This window comes from Canis lupus, chromosome 2 (assembly GCF_003254725.2).
Source record: "Canis lupus dingo isolate Sandy chromosome 2, ASM325472v2, whole genome shotgun sequence".
Taxonomy (NCBI): Eukaryota; Metazoa; Chordata; class Mammalia; order Carnivora; family Canidae; genus Canis; species Canis lupus.
The window spans coordinates 37,109,586-37,117,284 of record NC_064244.1 but is presented as its reverse complement, the minus strand read 5'-3'; positions in this window follow the sequence as shown (position 1 = coordinate 37,117,284).

The following is a 7,699-nucleotide window of genomic DNA, read 5'->3' as shown; positions in this document are numbered from 1 at the left end:
ACTTGGGCCTGTTGCCGTCTCCTGGGGGAGGAGGACCTGCGGGCATGAGCGCACGCAGAAATTCTGGCTGCGGGGAAAGACCACCTTCCGCGGTCCCCGGGCTTGAGCTTCAGGCAGGTTCATCGCCGCGTGCCTCGGTGTCCCTGTGGTTTGCATGCCCACCTCAGATTGCCTGCTCTACAGAGGCTCCAAAAATCAGGCCCAGGCAGACCCGAATGCCAATCCATCTGAGGTTCACTAGGCAGTGTGCCTGGTGTCATTTGAGCTAGCTGTATGGCAGCCAATTTTTTTTTTGTTTGTTTGTTTGTTTTTAATGACATGATTGCCCAGGCTTTCAAATCCCATTATGAAACTTTTTATCCTTTACTCAGAGCTTCTTTTCTATTTTAATCTGTCATTTTAGTTTGATGGAGAGAGATGTTGAGGGGAAATACTTGGAAGTTTGTTCTATGGGGGCAGGAAGATGCAGTGAGTCACCATCACTGAACACATCTGGGGAATCTGCAGGTGTTCCCAGGCTTCCCTGTCCTGAAAGGCTTCTTGACTGACTGACCGTCACTGGCTCTTAGGGAAGCCAACACTGGCGTGGAGAGGAAGAGGGCAGAAATGAGTCCCAGGACCGCGTGTGGAAGTGTATGAGAACTACAAGGAAGAGAGGCCGCCCAGCACCTTAGGGCCGCCCCCACCCTCGGTGACAGAAAACAAGAGGGGCTAACTCTGCCCTGCCGTGCATTCAGAACCCTGCCAGGCAGCCAATCTGTTATTAAAAAGGTACCAGCCAACAGCAGTGTTATGCCTGCTGCTTCACTATGGTTACACATAACCTTGGGGGCTGCAATATGATCCACTTCACACCAAGGGGCATATATGGTACATAATGTATACCGTAAGTCAAGACATGGGCCTCAATATTGCCTTAAAGAGAAACGGTTGCATACTTTCCTGGACATTCTCTTGGGTCTTTACAGCTGTGAGGGTGTTCTTCTCTCCTATCATCTTATCTTAGAAAGCTGCAGGTAATGTGACAGCCTGGTACCCACATTTTCTCAAGTGGTCACACACATTCAGTTTGCTGTGAGAAGTGGGTGCAGGATTCTTGAAGCATTCAGCCTTATGAGAGTCAGAAAGTTAATAATCTTCACAGCTCTGGCCAGCACCTAGTGTGGTGCCTGGCACACAGTAGGAAAGAATAAATATAGAAGATGTAAAATGACTGACTCCGCAGGCCATTCCTTCCTCATCTTACCTCCACTCTTTACCTCCTCCATCTACCTCCACCCCATTCCCATTTCTCCAAAAAGCTGCGTCAGTCAGTATAAAATGTAGTCAGGAAACAATTCGTCAATGCTAAATGACTAAGAGAAGCAGTGTCGATATTGGTTCACAATATGGACACAGGAGTTGGGGAAAACCTGAATTTAAATCTTACCCTCCAGTCCCTGTAAGTTGGGTGACCTTGGACAGACTGTCAAATACCTTGTCTATTTCCTTATCTGGCAAGTGAGGTTACTAACAGCACCTACCCCACACCGTTGTTGTGAGGATTAGGGATGATTCATATGAAGTGCTCAGCACTGTGTTTGGGACTTCAGTATTCAGTAACTCTTAGCTCCTTTTATTTTTTTCCATATGCTCATTAGCATTATATGGGAATCAACCCAGCTAAGTGAGCACAGTGAGGCCTTAGCCTCTCTGAGGAAAATTGCTTTCTCATCCATCTCTGGAGCAACTAGAATTATCTTTGTACCAATTTGGCTATTGATTAGCTTGGTTGCTATGGTTACATCACTTAACCTTTTGGGCTTCAGTGTCTTCATTGTAAACAGAGGTGGCTGCTCCATCTATACTCAAAGATAATGACATGTGAAAATGATTGGAAAGGGTCCTAAAAAGTAACTTTGAGTTTTTGGTTTAGGCTGTTGTCTAGATGCCTAATATTTAAGGGTTAGGTTAGGGAGTGGGGAGGAATATAAAAATCAGGACACTTTAAAATGTACATCCAAAGGCATTTATCTCACCTTCATTGACTCATGCATCAATGAATTGAAGGATTCATGATTTAGAACAATTATGTCAACCACTTTAGGTGGTGTAGATCAGTAAACACATCCTTTTTGGAAAACTAAATAAGTCACAGGACCTCAGTTCTCAATCCAGCCATTCTGCATAGTGTGTCAAAATCCGTTTTCTTTTTAAGAGTTAGCTGGTTAATAGTAATTTAAGGCACATTTTCCACCAGCATACAGTTCTTCCATTCATATGCAATAAAGAATGGAAAAGAAATGGCAAAGAAGGGAAAACAGTACATACAATCATCGTTATAATTATGCTCATGTTATTGGAGCATACTGTGTCATTTAGGGATCCCAGACCCAATTTCAGCAAAATGGAAGCAATGGAAGTGGGTCCCCCACCCCCACCCCAGCAATTCTCAGACATCAGCCAGGTATCTCAGAATTCAAGTCAGTTCTGACACTACCCAGAAACCACATCAGATTCCAGAGGTGAAGGACACAGTCATTTAAGATTGACAATCACAATCCCTGGGCAGCAGCCTGTGCTTCCAACTGGCTACTACAGATTGGAAGTTCCAACAACCCACTCCTTAGATTTGATTGATTTGCTACAGTGGCTTACAGAACTCAGGGAAACACTTAGATTTATCAGTTTATTAAAGTATATAACTAATCATCAGCCAGATTAAGAGATCCAGAGGAGATACATAGGGTTAAATCCCAAGCAAAGAAACATCTGTCCCTGTGAAGCTTGGGGCCTGGCATGGTGACAAATAAAAGCATTCTAGTTCCTCAAATGTGGAAGGTCTCCGAAAAGGGATCAAGAAGCCATCCTCTTGGGTTTTTATGGGGGTTTTGTTACATAGTCATAATTGACCATATCATTGACCATTCACTGATTCAACCTCCAAACCCTCTCCCTTGGCCAGAGGTTAAAGGTTGGAACTGAAAGTTCCAATGCTGTAATCATGCTTGGTCCACACGGTGACTAGCCCTTGCCCTTGAGTGGGGTGTAAAAGATCTCCATTAAGAACAAGGCACCTATTTTATTTTTATGGCTCTAAAGCATTTTCAAAAACTGTGGGTGAAAACCAAATATATCCATAAAATATATAGTTGGTCATTTAAATAAGTACATCAAATCTTTAAATAATTTTATTGTGCTATGTTAATTAAGCATTTTTGCCTCAATAATCTCATTTAATTCCAGCCCATAGGGTAGATACCTTATCTCCATTTTACATAGGAAGAAGAAATTAAATCTTATAGAAGTAAGGTAACTTGGCCAAGTCACACAGCTGTGAATTGCAGAACACTGATCTTTTTAAATGTCTGCTTTTTCTAATTTTGTTTCCTCGAGTTTGGTCAAGTGTTAACTGATCGCCCAGCTCATCCCCTCCATGGTGACAGAGCACAAGGTAGAGTGACACTTAGAGCACTGGATGACTCAGGGTGCAGTTAATCTCCTCTTGACTGGCAAAAATTCAAGAATGAGCTTGTGCCATTGACAGTCTATGGAATCCCATATACTTGATTCCATTGCTGGAGATCCGAGTCACTCCATACTGATACAAGATTCCACTCCTCTTAAATACTATTAGTCCCTTAATCACTGCAGTTATCTTGGGTGACCTTTCATCAGTTAGCCTACTGCTCAGTTTCCTATATCATTTATGAAGCATGTTCTATAAGCAAAGCCCATCCATATTGGGCATGTGAAGTCAGAAAAGTGGGATCAGAAAAAGATAGTCCCTGTCCCCCAAGAGCAACTGCTCTAGGGAAATATATAGGTGGGTAAGCAAGTAGGCAGGTAAGTAGGTAGATAGGCAAGACAGTGAGAAATATGAAATGAAGGCCATAATAATATGCTATGTAAACAGCGATGGAAGAGTGACTAATTCTAGTTTGAGGCTGGGGATCTGTAGAGGCCTCTGAGAAGAAAGATAATCTGGGCTTTAAAGAAGAATGAGGGGTGAATCTGGGAGAAAGATTATACTACCAATCAGAAAAGACTATCCTGACTGTCAAACCAGAGATGACCATTGTGTTCCTCTTTTTCACTGTGCCAAGGAATAGCCTGAGTTCCCTTCTCTCTACTACCAATGGATCATCACTAGTTCAACATAATTCATTGTATGTGGGATGAATCCTCTTGAGCAGCCATGTCTTACTTTTTTTGGTGACTTCAAAGGCAGAAATGTTAAGCCAAGGAATAGGGTAGTGGATGCATACCAAGAGACTCAAGTAGATGGCCATTTAGGTTCAGTACAGAAATGTCCTTGGGAACTCTTAGCTCATGTCCTACTTCTCATTTGTTCAAACATCTCTTAATGCTTTATCTATAGAGACATTTGTTGTTTATCTGTTTGGTGAAGGGCTTTTTGCTAGATGTGCAATGATGTATGAAATATGGCTTGTGTCTTCAAAGAGTCATCAAAAATGAGAGTAACAAGACCAAACTTGAGAAAACTCTATACTAGTCCAAATAATCAAAATGTCATCTGCATAGGCATTTTGAAGTCCTCCACTATCCCATCTACCACAAAGTGAACTGGCATGAAAAAAATTCTCTCTAAAATGGAGAGTCTGGTCTCAAGAGAAAGACTCCCACACACAAAGATGACATTTTTCTCTCAAGCTTTCTCAGCTTTTTTCTATCTAGATGATCCCACATTCAAATTAGTTTTGAGATATATCCACGATTTCTCTTTGAATTGAGCAGCATTATATGCAGTAATCACAGTTGATCATCTTATTTGAATAGTGAGCCTGTAAAAGTTGGAGAAAAACACAACAAGACAAAAATTCCTTAGATATTAATGTTGAAGCCAAATGGAATAAATAACTTTTATATCTGACCCTGCACATGTAGAAGACAAATACAGAACCTGCATTTTCAACTAATTTAAATAGAAGATGGAATTGAAATGGAAAGTCAATAACCAAATTAGTCATCTTGTTACAAAGAAAATGTAACCTACTTCATTATTGTAATGGCAAACATCAGTGGAGTAGAAAATTGACCAGTCTTCTTATATTAGAAAAAAAAATGTTGGTTGCCAAGGAAGCTCTGCTTATATAAGCCTTGACTACATACCCTATAATGGATTAGAGCCTTTAAGGTCTCATTAGCACATCGCTAATAGAAGTTGTAAAAGCCCTATTAAATAACAATAAAAGTTGCAGTGTTGCTGCTGTGCTGAACACAGATGTTGAGATCAAATTTAAAATTCTATAATATTTAAGGTGAACCTATTTGGTTTTGGAGATATTTGACAAAGAATGTGAAAATCACAGATAACTATACCCAAAATTAAATAGAACATCGGAAAGTAAAAGATGTCATTCAAAGAGAAAAAAAGTTCTCTCTTGTATCCAAAGCAAGTTATCTTCCCAGTTAAGTCAGACTAGACTGACTGGTCTAGTCATGGATCAAGAAGTGAGATCCTACCTTCATCAAATTGGATTGCAATTAAGACTCTACCATATAAGATACATACTTTAAAATATCTTCATAAATATCTTCCTTTTCATATAATATGTTATCATCATGTTCACTCATTGTGATTTTAAGGTCTCATAGTAGTGTGAATTAAATGCAACAGCAAAAGCAAAACTAAGAAAAGCACAACATGGAGAAAAAGAGCACTCAACAGTAGCAACATACATGAGGGTAAACACTCAGAGTGCCTGCACTGCACTCAGACCATTTCTGTTAAAATGGAATGTGCCACCACAGCATTCCAGTCCCTTTCCAACCTATAATTAATGTGTGTCTCCTTCATGGCATGAAACTAAAAATGGTCTCAGAGGTGAGCTTCAGGCATTTCAGAGCATAGCAGATGCAACAGCACAGGGCAGTGAGGAGAGCAGGAGTACTTCCCCCACGGGACCGCCATTTTCTTTTCTCTTCTCACCAAAATGTCCTAAGTGGAGCCACCTCCCCATAGGCAGGTATCAGAGGGTATGGAGGTGCGCTTTACATAGGAAAAAGGCACCGTATCTATATATGTGTATGTTAGATGTTGATTCACATATGTTACTGTCTTCTCTTTTGTTCTACTCCCTGAATGTTTTATTATAATTAATGTATTCATTTTCTGTATTCATTCCCAGGAGCATATTGCAGTGGGCATAATTTTAAAAATTGAAGAAATTCATTAAACAAATAATTAGTTGAAGTTGATAAAATAGATTAATTTAAATGATTGAAAACACCTAGTACCAACTCTCAATAAAATGATTCTTTGAGGGGAAAAAAATCACATTGTTAAAATTCCAACCTCAGATTGCCTCTTGATTAATCTAAAAATACAAGATTGGCTCCAAGCCTGGAAGGTTGGCAAGTGGAGCTTTGATCAACCACGATAGGCAGGGGATTCCAGAGCTGGGGCCCCCTGCTAAACATGCCCTGTCTCCAGTTGCCCTCCATCTAAATAGGGGATCCATTAGCAGAGACCCACAGCAGATTCCAGCTGTCATGACTTGTATACAGAGAAAGCTTTTCTCTGTATACAGAGAAAGCTGAACTTCAGTCAGGTTTGGGACTCAGTAACTGAGGTGGTGAATAGGTTGAAATTTTAGGTAGAGTTGAAGTTGAAAGGAGAAATGGAAAATCTTAATTTAGTTGGAGGTTGAGTAGACTGTGTGTATGTGTGTATGTGTGTGTGTGTGTGTGTGTGTAATACAGGCTATAACTATGTTATTCACTTTCTTTTAGGAAAGTGATTTCTCATAAATCACTGGGTCATATATAGAATGCTGAAAGGTATATATCATACCTACCTGTAACAAGATCTTCATCAACTAGCTAATTCATAGATGACTATAATACAGTTCATTTGAAATGCTTTGTCTTCATAGCTAAGTCTGTCTCCTATACATTGTTCGTTTGCCCTTAATTGGGTAATAAGTCTACTGTTAATCTGAATCCTTCTTGATACTAAGTTTTTGTTGTTTGTTTGTTTGTTTGTTTTCTGAGGGTTTTTTTTTTGCCTATCCAGAAATCTCTTCATGAAAGCTGATTTGTCAGCTACGAAAAAAAGGGAGATTAAATACAGTAATGATTGTGAAAGTATTTAAGTGCAACATAAATGCCAATGATGTGCAGATTAAAATTGGTACGTGATTCTAAAAGTGCAAAATATGTGTTTCATTGTTTAAGTCCTACAAATTCAAATTGATACGAAGAGTTTCTAGTATTGGCTAATTTCAGATTTTGCATATTCGGATTCTGATGACCACAGTTAAATTTAATTCATTTCAAGGGAAAAAGAAATGGCCTTTTTCTCTTTTTCCACTGACTTTATCACTGATTTTTCTGGATTGAATTTAAAATAGACTAGTTAAAAAAATTATCTAGAATTTGTTAACCATTTTTTTTCATAACCTTAACTGCCACAGAGAGGATTTTCTTATTTATCACATGACCTTGGACCCTGAAAATGTTTGCTTATTTATAAAATGGACTAAAACTAGCCTCCCTGCTTTCTTTTCACAAAATGTGAGATTCAGTCCTTCATAATAATTTAATTAATGTAATTTAAAAGAATCTTTAAAATATGCAGTCTTATAAATGTGAGGTATTATCCATTTCTACCTTTTTTTTTAAAATATCTTCCATGTGTTCAGGAGTTTTATTAAATGTTATGTCATTTTTCTCTTAACGGTTTTATTTCAGGGAA